The following is a 20564-nucleotide window of genomic DNA, read 5'->3' as shown; positions in this document are numbered from 1 at the left end:
TGGCTGCAGCTCTGAAAATTTTCCTCGATTTTCCCCAAATACTGAAAATGTTGAATTTCGCTCCTGCTACCCAATGCTGTTGCGGCATTGTTATCCTAAAAATAAACCCCTACATACATCTCGCTCTCTCTCTCTCTCTCTCTCTCTCTCTTTGTTTCTTTGGCACGATCGTAGCATTTGCATCGGATCTCTCTCGGATCTTGGCTCGCTCTCTCCGTTTCTCCTTCTATCGCGCACGATCTCTCATTTGTGTGTGGTGCGTTCTGCTCACGTGCGTCAGGGAGATCCGAAGCTTGGAGCGAGGCGCGTGCCATAGCGCGATGTGTGAAACGATCGCATCGAGATCATGATCGTGCATATAGATTGGATGTGGTGGGTCTATAAGCGAGGCGAGTGCGTTCTATGCATACGTAGTACATACACATGAGTAAGTACATATAGGCATACATAAATACATACATATATCTAAGTATATAATAGTGAACTCTATAAACATTAAGGGTGTCTAGCATGTACAGATAAAAGAGAGCAAGAGAGAGAGAGAGATAGAGATAGACAGAAACTATAAGTCGAGCACTAAATGGGCAATTGATTTATTTTGATATAATTTGCTTAATGCTGCACACAGATCAGCATTACGACTATATATATTCATATATACACACGTATGTGTATATATATGTTGGTAAATATTGCCGCCGGCTCACTCAACGGTCATGCGTGTGTGTGTGAGAGAGAGAGAGAGAAATTTGTGTATGTATATGAGGAGAATCTTTAATATGCAGCCACAAAAATATTTCTTAGAAAATGCAGAATAAGCAAATCAATTGCCGGTCAATTAACTTAAAATTAAGTTTGACGCTTTATTTCTAAGAGATCTACTCATTTGGCTCTTGACTTTATATATACCAAATATCCAATTAAGCTTTATCTATATATGTACATTCGATAGATTATTCTCTGTTCGTCTTTTAGACTAAGTTGTTGTCTAAATAGAATGCACGACACTAATCCGTAAATATTTCGTTTAAAAAACAAAGACAAACAGTGAACTAAATCATTCATTGGTTTATAGGGTATTATATAAGGTTTTCATTTTCGTATAGGCATTTTATTTATATTGAATATAAAGAAAGTTAAGCCTTTTATAATCAAAGCACGTAAGTTTATTTTTTGGTTGGCTGACATGTGATCAATGGCATATAACAAATTATCTATGGAATTGATTAATTGTTTTCACCAACTTTTCAATGACTTTTTCGCCCAGCACAGATTGACAGCAATCGAACGGGGCGGTGCCCTTGTGGTCATGGGTGCAAGAGAACAAGGAAGTTCATGCATGAGTAAAAATTTATATTTTTATGTTTATCCAGGGATTTGCGAATTAAGCAATGTTATATTGATTATTCTTCATGCTAACAACAAACCGATGCATTGTGTATGGAATACTGAGTATCCCAGCCAGCTTACTTAGTCACAAATTCGAGGAATAAGTGAGAATGAAGCCAATGACACCAGAGTGTGCCTCTGTGATGTGTAATGTATACGTACATATATATGTGATTTAATATACGCATGAATGATTTACAAACTCATACAAAAATATGATTGGAGACTTATTTAAATGGTTATTCATAACGCAGCAGTAGATCATAAATAACTCCTTGAATCACTTTTATCAAACTCACAGCCAAAGGGATCAAATGTATTTGAATATATATTCACTAAATGTTTTTATCAATTAAAGAAATAAAGTCTTTGGTTATTATGAATTAAAATTAAATAAAAAAGCTGGTAAGAATATAAATTAAAGAAATATATATATGTATATATATATATATATATATGCAAATAAATAATAGAAAATAATAATCAAATATTAATTAGCTATAAATAAATTTTAATTAAATAAATAAATAGATTTAAATATAAACTAAATAAATAAATAGCTTTTAAAGAAAAAATGTATTTAGAGTATAGTGATCTTAACTTACTTTTGCTTTTAATATTTTAATAATATGATTAAAGTATTGGCTGACTGAAAATACTTAGAATACAACTTTGTAACTGAGCACAAAATTCAAGGATTCTAGCATATTCGACATAATACAAACAGTAAAATAGCTAATGTATAATATTCGGTGCATTACTATCGTACATTTATGTACATCCTCTCAAAAGTCAAAGAAAAGTAAATGCCAAATGATTTATATCTAAATAATAAGTTGATAAATTTAAATTCGATGCCTACCAAACTAATTTTAATGAATTAATCCTATAAATATACATATAAGCATATGCTTAATAACGGCTTGTCGATAGACTCCAGGTGTAAGTATCGACACTAGATCAGATTACTGAAGATTCTACGCATTGGCAAGTGAAATAACTGCAAGTCGTACGCATGCCAGTTGCTGCACCAAATGAATCTGAGCACAGCATAACGCACGTAATCCCATTCTTTAGTCTCTCTGCTGGCAGGCAGACATCCAAATTCCTTCTACTATTTATCAGGCAAACAACTGGGCATTACTCAATGCTTCATATCTCCAGCTGTGTGACCTCGGGCCAGTCTACGAAAGAAGCCCAGAGCCGGGCAACATTAATCAGCAAAGTCAATCTTGTAAGCGCATACCAAAGACCCCTGGCATGTGTGTGTGTAAGTAAGAGAGTGTGTGCGTGTGCGTGTGTGTGTGGTACTTTCCCTATCTGTGAGCACAGCTGAAATGCTCTCAAGTAGTTCGCCGTGCTTGGATACTTATTTTGTGTGGCTCACATTTGCATATGCAAAAGTGTGCAAAATATTTCAAAGCTTATCAACGCTGGGCAAACACAGCATGATGATGATCATAATCATGGCAATAATGATGATTGTGTATGCATGTGGTGGCAGCAGCAAGGCCAATAGCATAGCTGAAATGCATTATAGGTATGCATAGCCTGTTAAATGCCTCCTCAAGCATTAAATATTACATTATGCCAAGTTTATCACCTTTTAGTGGAAGCTAGCGCAAATATTTGCCAGGCAGCCTGCCAAGAATCAGCCGTCGACTATTTATCAAGTGCGCCAGGCAGACACCGACGACGACGACGCCTGGGCTGTCTGGCTGTGGCCCACTTCCGCTTCAGAGCGGTGAGCCTGGCAGGAAGCGCTGCAGAAATGGAGCACGGAATCGAATCGCTGCTTAGACGACGTATGCATGTATGTGTGTGACCGTAATTGGGGCCAGGGCACTAAGTCAACCTTAACGGCATAAAGTGAGCTTATATAATTTCCGCACGCCTTTTGCCTTCTGCCTGTCAGCGTGCCTGCCCCTATATCAAATTCAAGCACACGCACGCCCACAAGTTCACACACACACACACACACACACAGGTGTATATATGTGTATATAACACAGTTACATGTGTAATGTATTTTTAAGAATGACCCACCGACCGATCGACCTACTTCTAGCCACGCCCACATATTCGCCTGTGCAGCAGCGAAAAGGCCGTTAAGCTAAAACAAAGGAAAGCGCACAATTGCATGACTACAACAACAACAACTACAACAACAATATGGGGGTTGCCGTGCACCCACTGTGACGTGCACGTCAACGAATGGCCCCAAAAATAAACGCGACTTTTGCTGGAATTTTGCGCCAGCGACAACCGGAAATGTCAATTTTGGGCGTGCTGCTCACTTCTATATAAGTTTTATACTCGACACTATCATGCGTGTGTGAGTGTATCTGTGTATGCGTGCATGTCTGCCCATAAATCAGCAACTTTCGCTTGCCTCTTAGCGTACACATTAATAGTTGCCATAGAAGTGCCCAAGTCTTTGCCATGGTCGGCACGCGTTTATTAAAAGCCTCGCTTAAGCAAATTTGAAAAGTTTTGCCCACAGATATAGCCCAGGTAATGCCCGTCCACAGGCGCCTCTCTCTCTCCCCTTATTACCAGCCGCTACACCTTTACATTTCAATTCATTTCGTTTCATTTCATTTTGCTGCAATGCATGTGGCAAATTTGCCTCAACTTTCTGAATGGCGGCAGACAGGCTACAAAATGGCGCTTCGTCGCGTGTGTGTGTGGGTGTTTGTATGCATGCATGCATTCACGTGTGCTGGCCATTTTCTCTCGCTGTTAATTGACTTTGCATGCTGCACAGAGAGTGTTAGTTATGCTGTCGCCTGTCGCCTGTCGCTGGAGTGACTCGAATCTCGCATTTTTTCTTGCGAACCGGCTAATGGCTGGTCCCACGTTGGGTGATAATTGAATTTTACTCTTACAATTGTACAGGGAGTGTAGCGAAAAATCTAAAGGGGTAAAGCACACACACACACACATACACTTTACAGCAATTTAATTGTGAACATGAAACCTAATCGCAAATCACTTCAGTTAGCTGATTACATTATGTCAAATAAATAGATTATCTATGTCCGGGTGAATATTCCCTTGCATTGACAACATGATAGTTGTCAATGTAGATTACATATGGAACAGCTTTACAGAAACAAATTAGAATTTAATTTACAATCAGATATACCCAGCGCGTCATTTGAATAGAAATAGAAAATATATAATCATCTTCTCCGGTAATGTTGAATATTTTCCTTGTCATTATCTAATTATCTAGTCTTAGTACAATTTAAGTTGAATTTTTGTTTTATTATTTTTCAAAAATTATTTATACAAATATCTTTAAACTGGTAAATTGGTCATCAGGAGCTATTCTGATATGGAAATATAATTATATTTAATAAAATCAAATTTGTGTTGATCTCGAAAAAGACATTTACTACAGAATATATAGAGCTTTATGATTGGATGAAAAATCAAAGATAGAGTCCTACTTTGAATAGTCTATTATCTGACAGAAAACTATCGTGAATTTTCTTGTAAATAACAAATTTGGCAGAAAGTAGTTAATGAGCATTGACAAAAACATTCAATGTTTAATTTGTTTCAAAATGATGCGGAATCCATTAAATTTTAAGAATAAAATTAAATCATAGCCAAATTAAAATCATAGAACTATAGTTCGATTTGTATAGAATATATATGAACGAATTTTGAATGAAATTATGAAGTATGCGCTATCCTGTTGACGTAGAATATATGAATACAAATAGATAAATTTGAGTTAGGTTAAGTTAAGTTGAGTTACAAATAATAAATTTGAGTTAAACAAATTATAAACATTCGCTAATTCTGTTTAAAATTCATGAATGTTACTATTAAGGTATTTGAATTAATTATCAATAATTGTATTCGCGTGAATTATGAATTTATAATAGCAGGCATATTAGCGCACTCGCCAACCTCTTCAATATACTATATTAAAAGAATAATAATATTTGTAAATTTAAATTAGGAAAACAGAAAAAACAAAACGCAAGTTGCGAATTCAATTGTCAATGGGTTCGCTTGAACAGTTACATTTTGATTTGCACCGTGCTTTCAATGTAAACAAATTTAATTTACTTTTTGTTGTGAGCGAGAGGCTGGAATTTAATTCAACAACTTAATTATTTATTCAATTTAAATGTGAAGCATGTTGGCATGTTTTTTATTTGTTTTATATGTAAAAGCCAATTTGGATTTGCAAATGCGTTTCCATATAAAAAGCATAAATAAAAGAAAAATATTGATTTTACTTTAATGATTTGCTGCTTATAGGTTCTATAGCTGTTCAAACATGAACATACATAATAATAAAAATAGAGACAGTACTCGAATAACCTGCGCGTTATCCGACACAAAGTAATAAATATGTCATCCCTTAGTTGCAGCGACCAATGCAGCGTCTAATATATGTAAATGTAACGTGAGCCTGGGCCCAAAGATTCAAAAAAAAGGGACACTTAAGTAAACATCTGGGCACTTGTTTGTGTGAGAAAATGCACCCTTCCAGTGACTGGAAGTAGTTTTAAGAGTCTCTGTTAGGTATATAAGAACTAGGATTTTAAGCAATAAAGAGTTCAGTTAAGATCTTGAATTCGGCAAATGTGGAGTGTTTTTCATTTTAACGCTCTAACATTTTGGTCCTTCGGCGTTCTCTGTGTTTTCCCCACCCGTGGTAAGAGACACAGAGAAAGGAACCAGCGTCTTAATGCTGATAGTTTTAAAACTCAGCTTAAGACAAAATATAGTATATTACTCTGTTTTCCCCCGCCAGTGGTAAGAGACAGAGTATATACATATATAAACTAAAAGTGGTGCTCAAATTTAAAAAAAGAAAAATTTGTAGTGCTGGTGGGTCTGCATTCCCAAAAAGGGACTAGACCAAATAAAAAAAAAATTTTAAAAAAAATCCGAAAAGTTCGGTTCTCTCGTGAAGTGCGGAGAGAGAAAAACAAAAAACAAAAACAAAAATTGAAGTGATTCTGTTCTCTCGCGTGAAGTGCGGAGACAGAAAAAATTAAAAAAAAATAATAAATAAAAATCCGAAAAATTCGGTTCAAAAAAATAAAAAATCGAAGTAATTCTGTTCTCTCGCGCAAAGTGCGGAGAGGCAGAATACTACCAAAAGGTTTCTGTTCTCCATCCAAAAAGAGAGACAGAGTAAAACTACAGCGAAATTCGACGAAAGAAAGCGACTCATCAGAACCGTCAGTGGCCAACGGGAAGAGGAATATCACCAAAAAAGGCGCCCCCTTCAGAGAAGACTGGATCAACAGGAGGACAGCGCGGATAAAATAAAGATAAGTCGTAGTTTAATTTTTTTTTAATAAATATAAATAAAAATAAAAAGAATGCTGTCAGAAAAAGTGATAAAGCTCTTGAAAATGCAATCGGACTTAGTGTCCAGATTGAAAAAACTAGACTCATCTGAAGAAATTAGGCCACCGAGCGAAATTTTAGGAGAGTTAGAAAAAATAAAAGAAGAATTAGAAAATAATCATACCTTATTGTTAAAAGTAGGGGTAATAGACCATGCATACTTTAACAATAAGGAATTTGATAAAGCGATGAAAAGCATACAAGATTTGAAATTAGAAATTATGAGGGCTGAGAAAGAAGAAGATAAAGATGTGAAGCATGTTAGAGCAGTCACAGTTCACAAAAGCTCTGAAGAAGAAGTAGAGTTTGAAAGCAAAGTCGAACAGTTAAAACTATATTTAGTAGAAGTATATGAGGACATTGCAAAAGGAAACGTAGGAATCTTCGAGATTCGAAAGAATAAAATTAAATATTTATGGAATAAAGTTTCAAAGCTAGTTCAGGAGCTAAGAAATAAATATGTGTCAAACAAAATGTTTGACGAAGAGGTTAATGAATTAGATTTTGATGTGCAAAATGCAATCAGTGCGTTAGAAGCCAAAAAAGGCACCCCAATTCAACCCATAATCCACGAAAAAATGGATAACCTTCCGGGTCTACCAAAAATTCAAGTCCCAATATTTTTTGGAGATGTCAAAGATTGGGATTTATTCGCTGAATTATTTTGCGACCTTATTGATAGAAGAGAAGATTTAACTCCTTCTATCAAATTCAGTTACTTAAAATCCTCATTACGAGGAGAAGCAAAGAGCATGGTTGCTCATTTATTAACGGGGTCCGCAGATAATTATTCTACCGCTTGGGAATTACTTACCAAGCGATATGAAAATAAAAGGAAAATTTTTTCGGAACAATTGAACCGAATAATGGACCTTCCAAATTTAAATATTGACTCATCCAAAAGTATCAATTATTTTATTGATACAATTAATGAGTCAATACATATAATTAAAAGTAAGGCTCAACTTTCAGAAGAAGTTGATAAAATCTTTGCACACATAATACTAAGAAAATTTAGTAAAGAGGCACTTCAATTATACGAAAGCCAAATAAAAAAGACAAAAGAAATACAATTACTGACTGACGTAATGGACTACTTAGATCAGCGACATTGTTCATTATCCACTTCAAATAAGGAGGAAAAGAAAATTCACTCTGGTTACAATTGTCCTATATGCAAAGTAGTAGGTCATAGTACCACGCAATGCACGAAATTTAAGGCAATGGTCCCAAGAGAAAGATTGGATGCTGCAAGAAAGATACAGTTATGTTTGAGGTGTTTAAGACACACGAATACTAATAGGTGTACAAGTAGCATGAATTGTTACTTTTGTAAGAAGCCTCATCATACAATGTTACATATAAATACAGAAAAAGTTAATACAGTAGTAACAAATGAAGAGGCCTTATTAGCCACAGCGATAATTAAAGTTAAAGCAATAAAGGGGAATTATATCAACTTAAGAGCCTTAATAGATAGTGGATCTCAAAAAACAATTATATCTGAGGAGGCCGCACAGTTGCTAAATTTACCCAGAATCAGAAATGAGACAGAAATAAGTGGTGTCTCATCAGAAAATACTTGTAGGTCGAAACACAAAGTTAAGCTAATAATAAAACCTAGAGAACCAAATAAAGAACAGTTTAGGGTTGAGGCCATCATATTATCAAAGTTAATGAAAGCTCTCCCAGTTAGTAAAGCAAATATAGACATGGCTCAATGGCACAATTTCACTTTAGCTGATCCACAATTTTATAAACCAGGTCGTGTAGACATAATAATAGGTGCAGACTTATATCCACACGTACTAAAAGATGGGATAGTAAAGATAGATGGATTACTTGGGCAAAAGACTGAATTTGGTTGGATTGTATCAGGTTGTACAAAATCAAAAGGTAAAACAACGATAGTAGCGACAAGTATTGCAATAGAAGACCTAGATCGGTTCTGGGAATTAGAAAACGAAGAAGAAGAAGATGTCAAAGAGATAGAATTTTGTGAGAAAAATTTTCAGAATACAACAAAAATTGATTCAAGGGGTAGATATGTTGTAACAATTCCGTTCAAAGAAGAAAATGAATTAGGAGAATCAAAGCCACAAGCTATAGCTCGATTTCTTAGCTTAGAGAAAAAGCTGCAAAAAAATGAAAAATTAAGAACAGACTACACAAATTTCATGAACGAATACTTGCAGTTAGGACATATGATATCTACAAATAAAGAAGGAAAATATTATTTACCACATCAGGCAGTGTTAAGAGATAGTAGTCTGACAACGAAGCTAAGGGTAGTTTTTGACGCATCTGCAAAAACAACAAATAAGAAAAGTCTAAATGACATTATGTGGACGGGACCAAGAGTTCAAAAAGATATATTTGACATTATATTAAAATGGCGACGCTGGGAATATGTAGTATCAGCAGATATAGAAAAAATGTATAGGCAAATAAAAATAGCAAAACATGACCAAGAATTTCAATATATTGTCTGGAGAGATTCTCCAAGTAAAAAACTAAAGAACTTTTAAGCTTACCACAGTCACTTATGGTACTGCATCAGCTCCTTACTTAGCCACTAGAGTTCTTTTAGACATAGCCAATAATTGCAATAACGCAACAATTAAAGAAATAATTAAAACAGATTTTTATATGGACGATCTTATGACAGGCGCTGAGTCCATACAAAACTGTAAAGAAATTGTTGAATGTGTTTCCAGTGAACTAGCAAAAGTAGGATTTAATCTGAGAAAGTGGATTTCAAATAAATCAGAAATAATTGAAGAAATAGACAGAAATGAAGAAAATAAGGTGTTAAGCATTGAAGAGAATGAGTCAATAAAAACATTAGGTCTACAGTGGGAACCCCTCAAAGATGAATTCAAATTTAGTTTCACTGACAACAATATTAAAACAATAAATAAAAGAACAGTCTTATCAACACTTGCTAAAATATATGATCCCTTAGGGTGGTTAGCTCCAGTGACCATAATAGGGAAACTGTTTATGCAAAAGCTATGGCTAACTGATAAAAAATGGGATGAAGAACTATCCAAAGAAGAAATCAAAGAATGGAAAGAGTATCAAGATAATTTGAAACATCTACAAAACCTAAGAATACCTAGGTGGGTCAAAATACAAAAAGATATTGAAGTACAGTTTCATGGGTTTGCTGATGCTTCTGAAAAAGCCTATGCAGCAGTAGTATATGCCAAAGTAGGTAATTCGGTAATGATATTAGCTAGTAAATGTAAAGTTAATCCCAAGAAAAATCGTAAAACTATTCCCAAATTGGAACTATGCGCTGCCCATCTTTTGACAAAACTCATTTCTAAAATAACAGAATCGATTAAAATTAATGTTGAAATCTTTGCGTGGAGTGATTCCACTATCACATTAGCTTGGATCCAAAACGGATTGAATAAAAATAAATTCATTAGAAAAAGAACGGATGAGATTAGGAAAATGTCAGAAATTAAATGGAATCATGTAAAATCAGAAGACAATCCAGCAGATATAGCATCCAGAGGAATCAATACTTATAAATTAGTAGAATGCGAAATTTGGTGGAATGGGCCAAAGTGGTTAGCCAAATCAAAGAACCATTGGCCAAAAGAAGAAGAAAATGTAGATGAAGAAAAAATAAGTGTGAACACTATGATAGAAAACTCAGAAAAGAATATAATAGGTGAATTAATCAAACGATATTCTTGTATGCAAAAATTACAAAAAGTAGTAGCATTTATTATTAGATTTATTAAAATCATAACCAAAAAAACGATACAAAAGCCACAAAAATATATAACAGTAGAAGAATTAAATAACGCTAGAATATTAATTATTAAACAACAACAAGCATGTCAGTTTAGAACAGAAATAGGAAAGCTGTTGGGAAAAAAATATTTACAAAATAAGAGTAAAATAATTAGTTTGAATCCATTTTTAGATGAAAAGGGAATACTTCAGTAGGAGGAAGATTAGAGAAAGCTAGTATTGGATTTGACGTAAAGCATCCAATTATTCTTGACAAATGCCATTTAGTTAACTTAATAATTAAAGATGCGCACACTATCACTCTGCACGGAGGTATTAATGTAATGAGAAACTATATTCAAAGAAAATATTGGATAATTGGACTCAGAAACTGTCTAAAGAAATACTTACGTAATTGTATTACATGCACTAGATATAATCATACACCCACACAACAAATAATGGCAAATCTCCCTATGAATAGAATTACAATGTCATACCCATTCTTGAATACGGGAATAGACTATGCAGGGCCTTATTATATGAAATGTTCTAAGTATCGTGGGCAAAAAATGTATAAAGGGTACATAGCATTATTTGTGTGCATGGCAACAAAAGCTATACACTTAGAAGCAGTTAGTGACTTAACGTCAGATGCATTTTTAGCGGCAATGAGAAGATTTATTGCAAGGAGAGGAAAATGCTTAAACATATATTCTGATAACGGTACAAATTTTGTAGGAGCAGCTAAAAAACTAGAAAAAGAATTTAAGAAAACAATTCAAGAAAATACAAAAATTTCTTCAACGTTAGAAAAAGAACAAATAAAGTGGCATTTTATCCCGGCGGCAAGCCCTCACTTTGGAGGAATCTGGGAAGCGGGGTAAAATCAGTAAAATATCATTTAAAAAGAGTAATAGGAGATAGCAATTTAACCTTTGAAGAAATGACGACACTATTATGTCAAATTGAAGCAGTCTTAAACTCCAGACCTCTATACACTACAGGGGATGATATCGATAATATCGAAGTACTAACTCCAGGACATTTTTTAATAGGTAGACCCACAGTAAGTGAAGTGGAGTCAACAGGAGAAGAAAAAATAGGAAACCTAGATAGATGGAAACTGATCCAAAAAATGAGGAGAGATTTTTGGAATAAGTGGAAAAATGACTATTTATATACCCTTCAGCAAAGAAATAAATGGAAAAAAGAGATGCCAAATTTAGAAGAAGGGCAAATAGTATTAATAAAGGATGAAAATTGTCACCCTGCTAGATGGCCACTAGGGATAATAAAAGAAGTTCACAAAGGCCAAGACAATAAAGTTAGAGTCGTAAAAGTTAAATCTCAAGAAGGGTTAGTTACACGACCAATCAATAAAGTATGTCAGCTAGGTGAATTAAAAAATGAAGACTCAGACCTAAGAAGCACAAGACAATCTAGCAGAGGGAAAGGAGGATCAAGACTAAAAGTACTAATGGCAATGCTAGTCTTAGCTCTCTTCTGTCAGGTATCAAGTGCAGAAGTAACGAAAAGCGATAAGATAACAATTTCAAAATTAGGTAACAACTCAGCAATCTATTTAGATCCAATGGGTGAAGTAGAAATAGTAACCTCATCATGGGATCTAATTATTTACTATAACCTAGATTCATATTTTGACATGTTAAAGAAAGGGAGTGAATTAGAAGGGAAAATGAGAGCAGTGTGTACGAAAAACTACAGAGTTTCGAGGACCAATGTAATATAATACTAAATAATACAAAAAGACGAATAGCAGAATTAGAAGATAATAACAAACTATTTATACTACAAAATAAACCAAGAACCAAACGTGCACCTTTCGAATTCATGGGCTCATTATATCACTTGCTATTTGGGATAATGGATGCAGACGATCGAGAACAAATGGAAGAAAACATGGTCAGTTTATTAGACAACCAACATAACATAAAAAAATTGAGTGAGAAACAGACATCAATAATAGATTCCACAGCAAATATACTCAAAAGAACCACTGAGGAAATCAATATTCATTTCAATGACATGAATATACGTATAGACAATATGACAGAATTGCTAAAAGAATCGTATTATGTGTATAAGGAAGCAATTAATTTCTTTATGATAACAAATCAATTAAATGCCTTAATTGAAGAATGTGACAAGATTCAAACAGGGGTAATAAATATGCTAATTGATATAAATCATAGCAGATTAAGCCCGGTTATATTGAAGCCTTACCAATTTGGGGAAGAAATAGCCAAGATAAAAGAAAGTTTGTCCGAGAATTTAGTCTTACCAGGGAAAAGGACAGGTACAGAACTAAAAGAAATATATCAATTACTTACAACGAAAGGAACCTTTATAGACAACAAAATAATAGTTAACGCCAAGATTCCGCTATTCAGCAGATACCCATCTCATTTATATAAGGTTATCCCAATACCAGTCTACAATGACGACCAAATGATAATGGTACACCAAAGAACAGAATATTTAGTGTATAACTTCGAAATTGATTCTTACCACTTAATGGCCGAAGCCACATTAAATAAATGCAAAAAATGGCAACCAAACAAGCTCATATGTGAAGGTAACTGGCCCTGGGATAATGCCAACGATAACAGCTGCGAAATATCACCATTCAAGCCAAACCGACCGGCGAACTGTATCTATCAAACATTAGTTCATTCAAAAACATACTGGGTTGAATTGGAAGGTAAAAGTAGGTGGTTATTTAAAGTACCGATTAATGAAAAGCTAAGCGTACGATGCAAGGGAGCACAGCAAGAACTAATAGAATTACCAGAACAGGGTGTGTTGAAAATGAAATCAGATTGCACAGCTCGATCAGGAGATAAGACCATAATAGCTCATAATAATGATATTCACACTGAAAAATACGAGAAAATCGCACCCTCATACGTAGGAAAGATTGTTGACGTTCCAAAAATAGTTTGGAACCCATTAGCACTATCAAGAATAAATCATACGAAAGAAATTGAGCATTTACAAATAGCAATACAGCAAATGAAGGAGAGCCATATAGAATTAAAAGGGCTCCATTTTCATCACATATCAGGTCATGCTTCTATGTTAATAAGTATTTTGATTGCATTAATATTAATCATATATACAATAAGAAAATGTAATGTAAAGAGGCGATTAAAAGCTATAACATTTCCTGGTCCCATATAATTTGAAATATAAAAAATATACAGAAAAATACTCGATAACCTGCGCGTTATCCGACAAAAAAATTTATTCGATAACCTGCGCGTTATCAAACTAATATTAAAATGAAAACAAAAAAGCAAATATATTTTTGGCCCCTCTGGCAGAATGTTTGAAAACATGCGAATACTGGATGACCTGCGAGTCATCGAACAAAAAAATAAAAATTTTTACAACCACAACATTTTTGGGCCCCTGGCAGAATGTTCAAACATGAACATACATAATAATAAAAATAGAGACAGTACTCGAATAACCTGCGCGTTATCCGACACAAAGTAATAAATATGTCATCCCTTAGTTGCAGCGACCAATGCAGCGTCTAATATATGTAAATGTAACGTGAGCCTGGGCCCAAAGATTCAAAAAAAAGGGACACTTAAGTAAACATCTGGGCACTTGTTTGTGTGAGAAAATGCACCCTTCCAGTGACTGGAAGTAGTTTTAAGAGTCTCTGTTAGGTATATAAGAACTAGGATTTTAAGCAATAAAGAGTTCAGTTAAGATCTTGAATTCGGCAAATGTGGAGTGTTTTTCATTTTAACGCTCTAACAATAGCTATTAAAGCCTATACGTTACAGTTGAACAAATAAAGTTGTTTGAGTATATGTATATAACAGGTGTAATTATGAATGTGAAAGCAAGAGCTATTTACAGACTACGTTTAGCATTTGAATATTAATCAGATTAACATAAGCCTTAAGCACACATATTAGTTCTCTCCTTTTCTGATACAAGCCCAACTCTTAATTATGCCCACCATAAAGACGACTAGTGTATAAAAAAGAGTAAGCAAAGAAGAACAAAAACTACCCACAATAATAACACAGGCAGGACCACTGTCAGCATCAACAGCCACATCAGCATCAGCATAAGCATCAGCATCAACGCCTGCTTTTCACTCATTTACTTAATTGAGTTGTCGTTGTCGTTGTCGCGCTCCATTTTGTTGCAGTTGCTTTTCTTCATTTGTGGCTGCAACTTGCGGCGTCCAACTTGTGGGCAGCCAACCGAAGGGGCGTAACAGTCCAGCAACCGCGTAACGGGAGGAGGTATGATGGGGTTGAGGAGAAGGGGCCAGGCGGACAGCATTATAGTGGCTGGCAGGGGCTCCGCTGCGGCCTCTTGCTGGCATAATTTACGGTTGTAATTGTCGCACGTTGTTGGCTTTCGGTGTTCCGCTTTATTCTGCTGCTGTTGCACACGGCTGTGCACAACACTGTGACACATGCTGAGTGTCGTGTGCCTCACTTGACGCAAATTGCTTGAGGCAACAACTTAATCAGCCACATTTATGTGCCCCGCCCACCAACGCGAATGCGAATGCGAACGTGAACGCGAACACGAAATTACGTGCCAAATAAGGCAAAAGAGGGTCCGAAGGATATACACTTGGCATAAGTGCCTAAACTTCCTGAACTCCACTCTTTCATAATTACAATTTACAAGTTTTATAATTTACTCAGCATTCCACTTGTTTGTTCATCCAATTTCAAAGATTGAGCATTGTTGTTATATCTCTTAATGAAATCATAATTCAAGATAATCATATATTTGGTAACTGTTAAATTGGTCTTAAGTTAGTCAACATAATTAAATCCGCTGATCAAGAGCAATTCGATGAAGACATTATGATAACTTTACCTACAGACATTCAATATGTAATAGTTAAGTATGTTTTTTATCAAAATTAAAGGAATGCGACAGAATCGACATGGATTAGCCAAATATTTAACATCAAGTTAACATCTTTCTTCAAAATAAACTGAATTTATAATCTAATTTGTTCAGAATTTCACCTATTATGTAGAAGATACAATTCTCATAGATTCATCATATTTTTATCTGATTTCAGTGCATTCTGGATAGTCCCCAACTAGTAGACTAATTTTACTTCGTGAACGGGTATAGCAATTTGATATTTGTGTTCAAAACTTTTTAATTATTCTGTTAAATGCAGAACGAATGTGTAAATCGGGTTGTAAAATAACTGTTGGGGAACTTGTTGATGAGTTTTCCTCAACTTTTCAATCTACTGTGTTTATAATTACTTTTCAGACCATTTAGATTCGCTAACAGGAGCTCACCGCATAAAGGGTTCTGCATGTTCTTTATACTATTTGTACCATCCATCTATATGCCATTTAAATGGCCTTTGAAACGATGTCAGATGTGTTTATTTGCGGATACATATATAACTCCATCTGATGTCACCATTGCTGGCAAACAAGCGCAGCAAACTGTTATTAAAAACTCGCCACAACAAGTGCAAATGTGGAAATGGTCGCAGTTATATATTGCGTTTTTCTCTTTTAGTTGGCCTGTAGAGAAATTCGTTTTAGTACTTTATGATGCAATACAAATGTTGCTCAATGCTCTGCCATTTGCCAATCTATACTACAAAATATATATTAGCTGGGAAAGAGAGAGAGAGAGAGAGAGAGAAGTAGACTGAGAGGTACAGCAGCAAATTTCCCATTAATTGAAAAACTTTGATTGGATTTTTATGCATCATTGATGAAGCAAACTGTTAATCTTGAGGCAACATCTTGAGAGATTTCAAATGTGAAATATGGTTAAGAATTAATTGGACAACTTAAGACAATCCTTTGACATTTATGCACAAAATTTTCACATTTAAATAGAAATAATTAAATGACTGACAGACTGCCTGACTGTCTGTCGCACGGCTTGGACTGGCGGCTGTCTGTCCGGGAAGGTCGTCACTTGAGGGCTCTCTGCTGAGTCTGGCCCACTTTAGAGGCATCCACCGAAGTGGGTTGACTATTTAATTGCGAATTTTTTGTTAGCTGCTTCAATCACATTAAATTAAAGAGCACAAGTGCGACGATGGCCTGGGGGCTGGGCAGGGGCGATCACGAAGGCGTGTATTGCCACTGAGACGCATGTAATTAAAATTCATTTTCAAGTTGTTTTTGCTGCGCTTTTGCTGCAACTCATTGTTGAAGAGCCAAACACTGAGCACTGGGGCACGTGCTACAAGGCGGGGGACGTGAAGCGTGGGGCACGGGCCATTGCGGCATGAGAGCGCAAAGCAATTCCTAAACGAGCGCACACAGTTTGCAACTGTTGTTGCTATTTAGTTTTAGTTCAGTTTTTCTTTTTATTTTATTTTTATTTATGTATTTGTTTATTTTTATTTTTATTTTTTGTCAAAGTGCCTTTTAAACATAACAAAATATAATGAAAGCATAGAACGTCAAGTTCTGAGTGCTTTTTCCCCTCATTTTCATGCATTGCATGAGTTGCATGTGCTCAGATCATGTGATTTTATTTCATAAAATATTGAGATAAATGTTAATGCAATTCGTTAGTAATACCTTTCAAGTATATTTTTGTGGATTTCATTTTCAAAAGGAGTAAAATATGTACATAGAAAAGAAGAGAGGAATTAAAAATAGATTTTTTGCAAATTAAGCATAGCTGCCATTAAAGATTGAGATATATGTAAATAAACGGATATGAAAGTCGTAAATGTAATACTATTTTTCAGAATTGTAAATGTCAGTATGAGTAAAATTGGCAGAGGGGGCTATCTAGAGGGCTATCGCATTGTCAGAATGACCGAATCGCAATAGGCCAATAAGAATTAGAGGGGATTGTACTATTGTGAACTATCGACACCTAACTATAAGTCTATCGATACTTAACTGCGGCACCATTGAGACTCAACGAGAAGAAGAAGAAGAGCTTTCGAGTAGCAGCAAAATGGCGTGAATAACAAAATTAAAAAATTATATAATGTTTTTCACAGCACGAACTTATGAAACATACACATGTATCTATTACCTACTGTAGTCTTACAACTAGAACTAGAATATAAATTCAGCATAACTTTTATTACTCAAGAATTTAATAGTTTTAGGATTAGGGTCAGTAAATCTTGTGACTTCTAAAAAAGCCAATATATTGTTAAAATATAATATGAAATATGGAAAAAGTAAATACGTTGAAATTACCTTAAAGTAAAAATACAGCCAAAGTTAATTTAAATGAACAGTGAACTAAGTGAATTGAATAAAAGCAAGTTAATATAAAATTCTTATCATTGTTCAGCTGGTTTCAGTTAATAATATTTTAGATTGCAAATAACAAATATAATAATCGGAGTCAATAACGATAACGACGCTACTACTTTTTTTTATGTGACTGATCGAATTATTTACTATCTTTGTCCCTTCATAAATTTATATTTATCTTTATAGTACATTTAGTTTTTTGAAACATTACGTTGATAAGCATAACGAAAAATGATTGAGTTGAAGTTTAGTTCCGAGAGTCGCTGGCTGCAAGCGACGAGGTGGCCGAGAGGTTAAGGCGTTGGACTGCTAATCCAATGTGCTCTGCACGCGTGGGTTCGAATCCCATCCTCGTCGAGAGCTTTTTATTATACTAAAACTTATTTTTTAAAATGCTTAAATTTTTAATTTTTTTGCTTTAAGTAAAATTTAAGACTTTCAAGAAATTTAATTTAGTTGGTATTGAAATTACAATATTTATATATGGTATTGAAGCCAGTGCTGAGATGCAGAGGAAATTGCATTCAGAGTGCTATTAATTGCAATTATCCAAAAATGATGCAATTACTTTAATTTATAACAATAAATGCAGTTACTTCCGCTTGAAATCATTGTCTTTTATGTTGTTAATTAATATTTATTAATAGCACGAAATCAATCGAGATGCGTATTCTGAATTAATAATTCATTTCACCATGCATAAAATATATAAATGTATATATATATACATAATATATATACATTTCCTCATATTAAGTCGCTTTTGGGTGGTTTGTGGGAGTTTTGTATATAGTGGTTATAAAGATTAAAGTAAATTATGAGCTCATATTAAAGAGTCTCATTAAATACATTTTAAAAGGGACATTCCATTAATGCACATGCATATATTTATGTATATGTATAAATATTTTTTAAAACGTGTGAAATATTTTTGCATATGTTCAAGTAGATAGACACAGGAATACCCTATACATATACATATGTCTGAAATAATGTTTCTATTTTGTTTAATATGCTAATGAATACTTTTGTTATACTCTCTAGATATTAGTAAAACTTTTGAAATGTCTCAAAAGTAAAAAAAAAAATTTTATTACTTTAAATTGATAATGCAGAGATAAGCAAAATTTTCATTTAATACTTTTTTCGCATATATATATTTATATATGCTTACGCCCATGGCATTATTTAAAACAGAAAGGACTATTCGTAATTGGGTGTATTAAGTAAAGTTTAATTAGCATCAGCAGTCTTATCGATTTATAAATGCTATCAGGCAAAAGAGTTTCAAGCTCCTGGATAAAATTGGCTTAAAAGAAATTTTGTGTGCTCTACGGTGGCGAGACATGCGCTATAGTAAATTCTGTTTATATATTGGCAATGCCAATAAATATAATCATGCGGTTGGTTCATTAATAACATGGTTAAACTATTTATTGGATGGGCATAAAAATACTGTCTACTATCATATGCTACAATTATTTTAACAATTTAAAGATTGGAAATTGTATTGGGACAATTGTTTTGGCAGCTCCTTAGCCTGGCTTGAACATGATATTATCTTACGACTGAGCTTGTTAACTGAAATGAATGGCAAATTACGAAAATACACACGCACACATATCCATGCTGACAAGCAAAAATATTTATGTTAATTACCAAGAGGAATAAGTAGATCGCAGAGTGTCGCAGCTCGTACCAACGAGTCGAATCAAAGGAAAGACAATGCCATAAAACTATTTTGAAAGCCATAAAAACAAACACAACAACCTAATGTACGACACTAAGCGCACAAAGCAGACAAAAACCGAGTTGTTTTTGTTGTTGGGGCTAGCTTTACGAAAAATGGTTTCAATGGGAATCGGGAGAGACGACAGAGCACAAAACAGCTAGCAATTTTCATATTTTCATCGCAACGGGTCACAGGAAGCCGAGTGCAGGGGAAGGGCGAGCAGCATCATAGATACAGATACAGAGCAGCAGCAGCAGCTGAAGAGAACAAAAGCCGAACAAAAACTATTGGCATGGCGGAAAAGAGTGACATTAGTGGGAGTAGACTCTACACATACATACATACATACATACATTCACACACATTATATGTATTCCATTCTATCTACGAGTCAAATTGCGAGCTTTTGTCGCCCCATATGCGATATTTGACAGTTTTCAGCTATTCCGCTATTCAGCCATGCACTCTTTCATTTTCAGCTGTCAAACATTTCGAATCATTTCACTTTGTCTTTGCGCTGACGACTAGCGGCGCTAAGCAATCTCCCAGCTCTGACGGCCATTCTCTCACCCAGACGCAGCTGCTGTGACTGTGTCGAGTCATTGACGTTATAATCAAAAATCATAAGACGTACAGCGTTCCACGTTCAACGTTCCGCATTCCGCCCACAGCAGGCAGCAGTCAGCAGTCAGCAGACGGCAGTCAGCATCAATAGCAAAGTTCTTAAGGCTTGAACGCAAGCACCATCAATGTAGGTCAGTGCGAAAATAAATTGGTTTCGACAACATGTCCAAGTATCCAACAAATATCTGAATACACTCACTAATTGAAAACTATTTAAACTTTTAAATATTTCATTGAAATTCATAAATAATTTTAGGAACACTTTTGAAACGCTTTGTGGAATGAAATAGAATATTTTATGCGCACAAATTTTGTAAGATTTTCCTGAGCACATTTCATAAGCTAAATGATTTTTAGCATATTGTAGTAATTGTAAATTAAAGTGTTGTGAGCTTAATAGGTTT

At 34.7% G+C, this 20564-nt stretch overlaps 1 non-coding gene across 1 annotated transcript; it reads left to right on the top strand.

Moving 5' to 3' along the window:
• Nucleotides 1-18079: 18079 nt before the first annotated feature.
• Nucleotides 18080-18161, top strand: Trnas-gcu. The gene has a single exon. It is a non-coding gene; the product is annotated as a tRNA-Ser (tRNA).
• Nucleotides 18162-20564: the final 2403 nt, after the last annotated feature.

The sequence above is a fragment of the Drosophila mojavensis genome, unplaced genomic scaffold (assembly GCF_018153725.1).
Source record: "Drosophila mojavensis isolate 15081-1352.22 unplaced genomic scaffold, ASM1815372v1 contig_19, whole genome shotgun sequence".
In the NCBI taxonomy this organism is placed as follows: Eukaryota; Metazoa; Arthropoda; class Insecta; order Diptera; family Drosophilidae; genus Drosophila; species Drosophila mojavensis.
The sequence above is the reverse complement of the archived record's forward strand: the minus strand, read 5'-3'. Positions and strand labels throughout refer to the sequence as shown.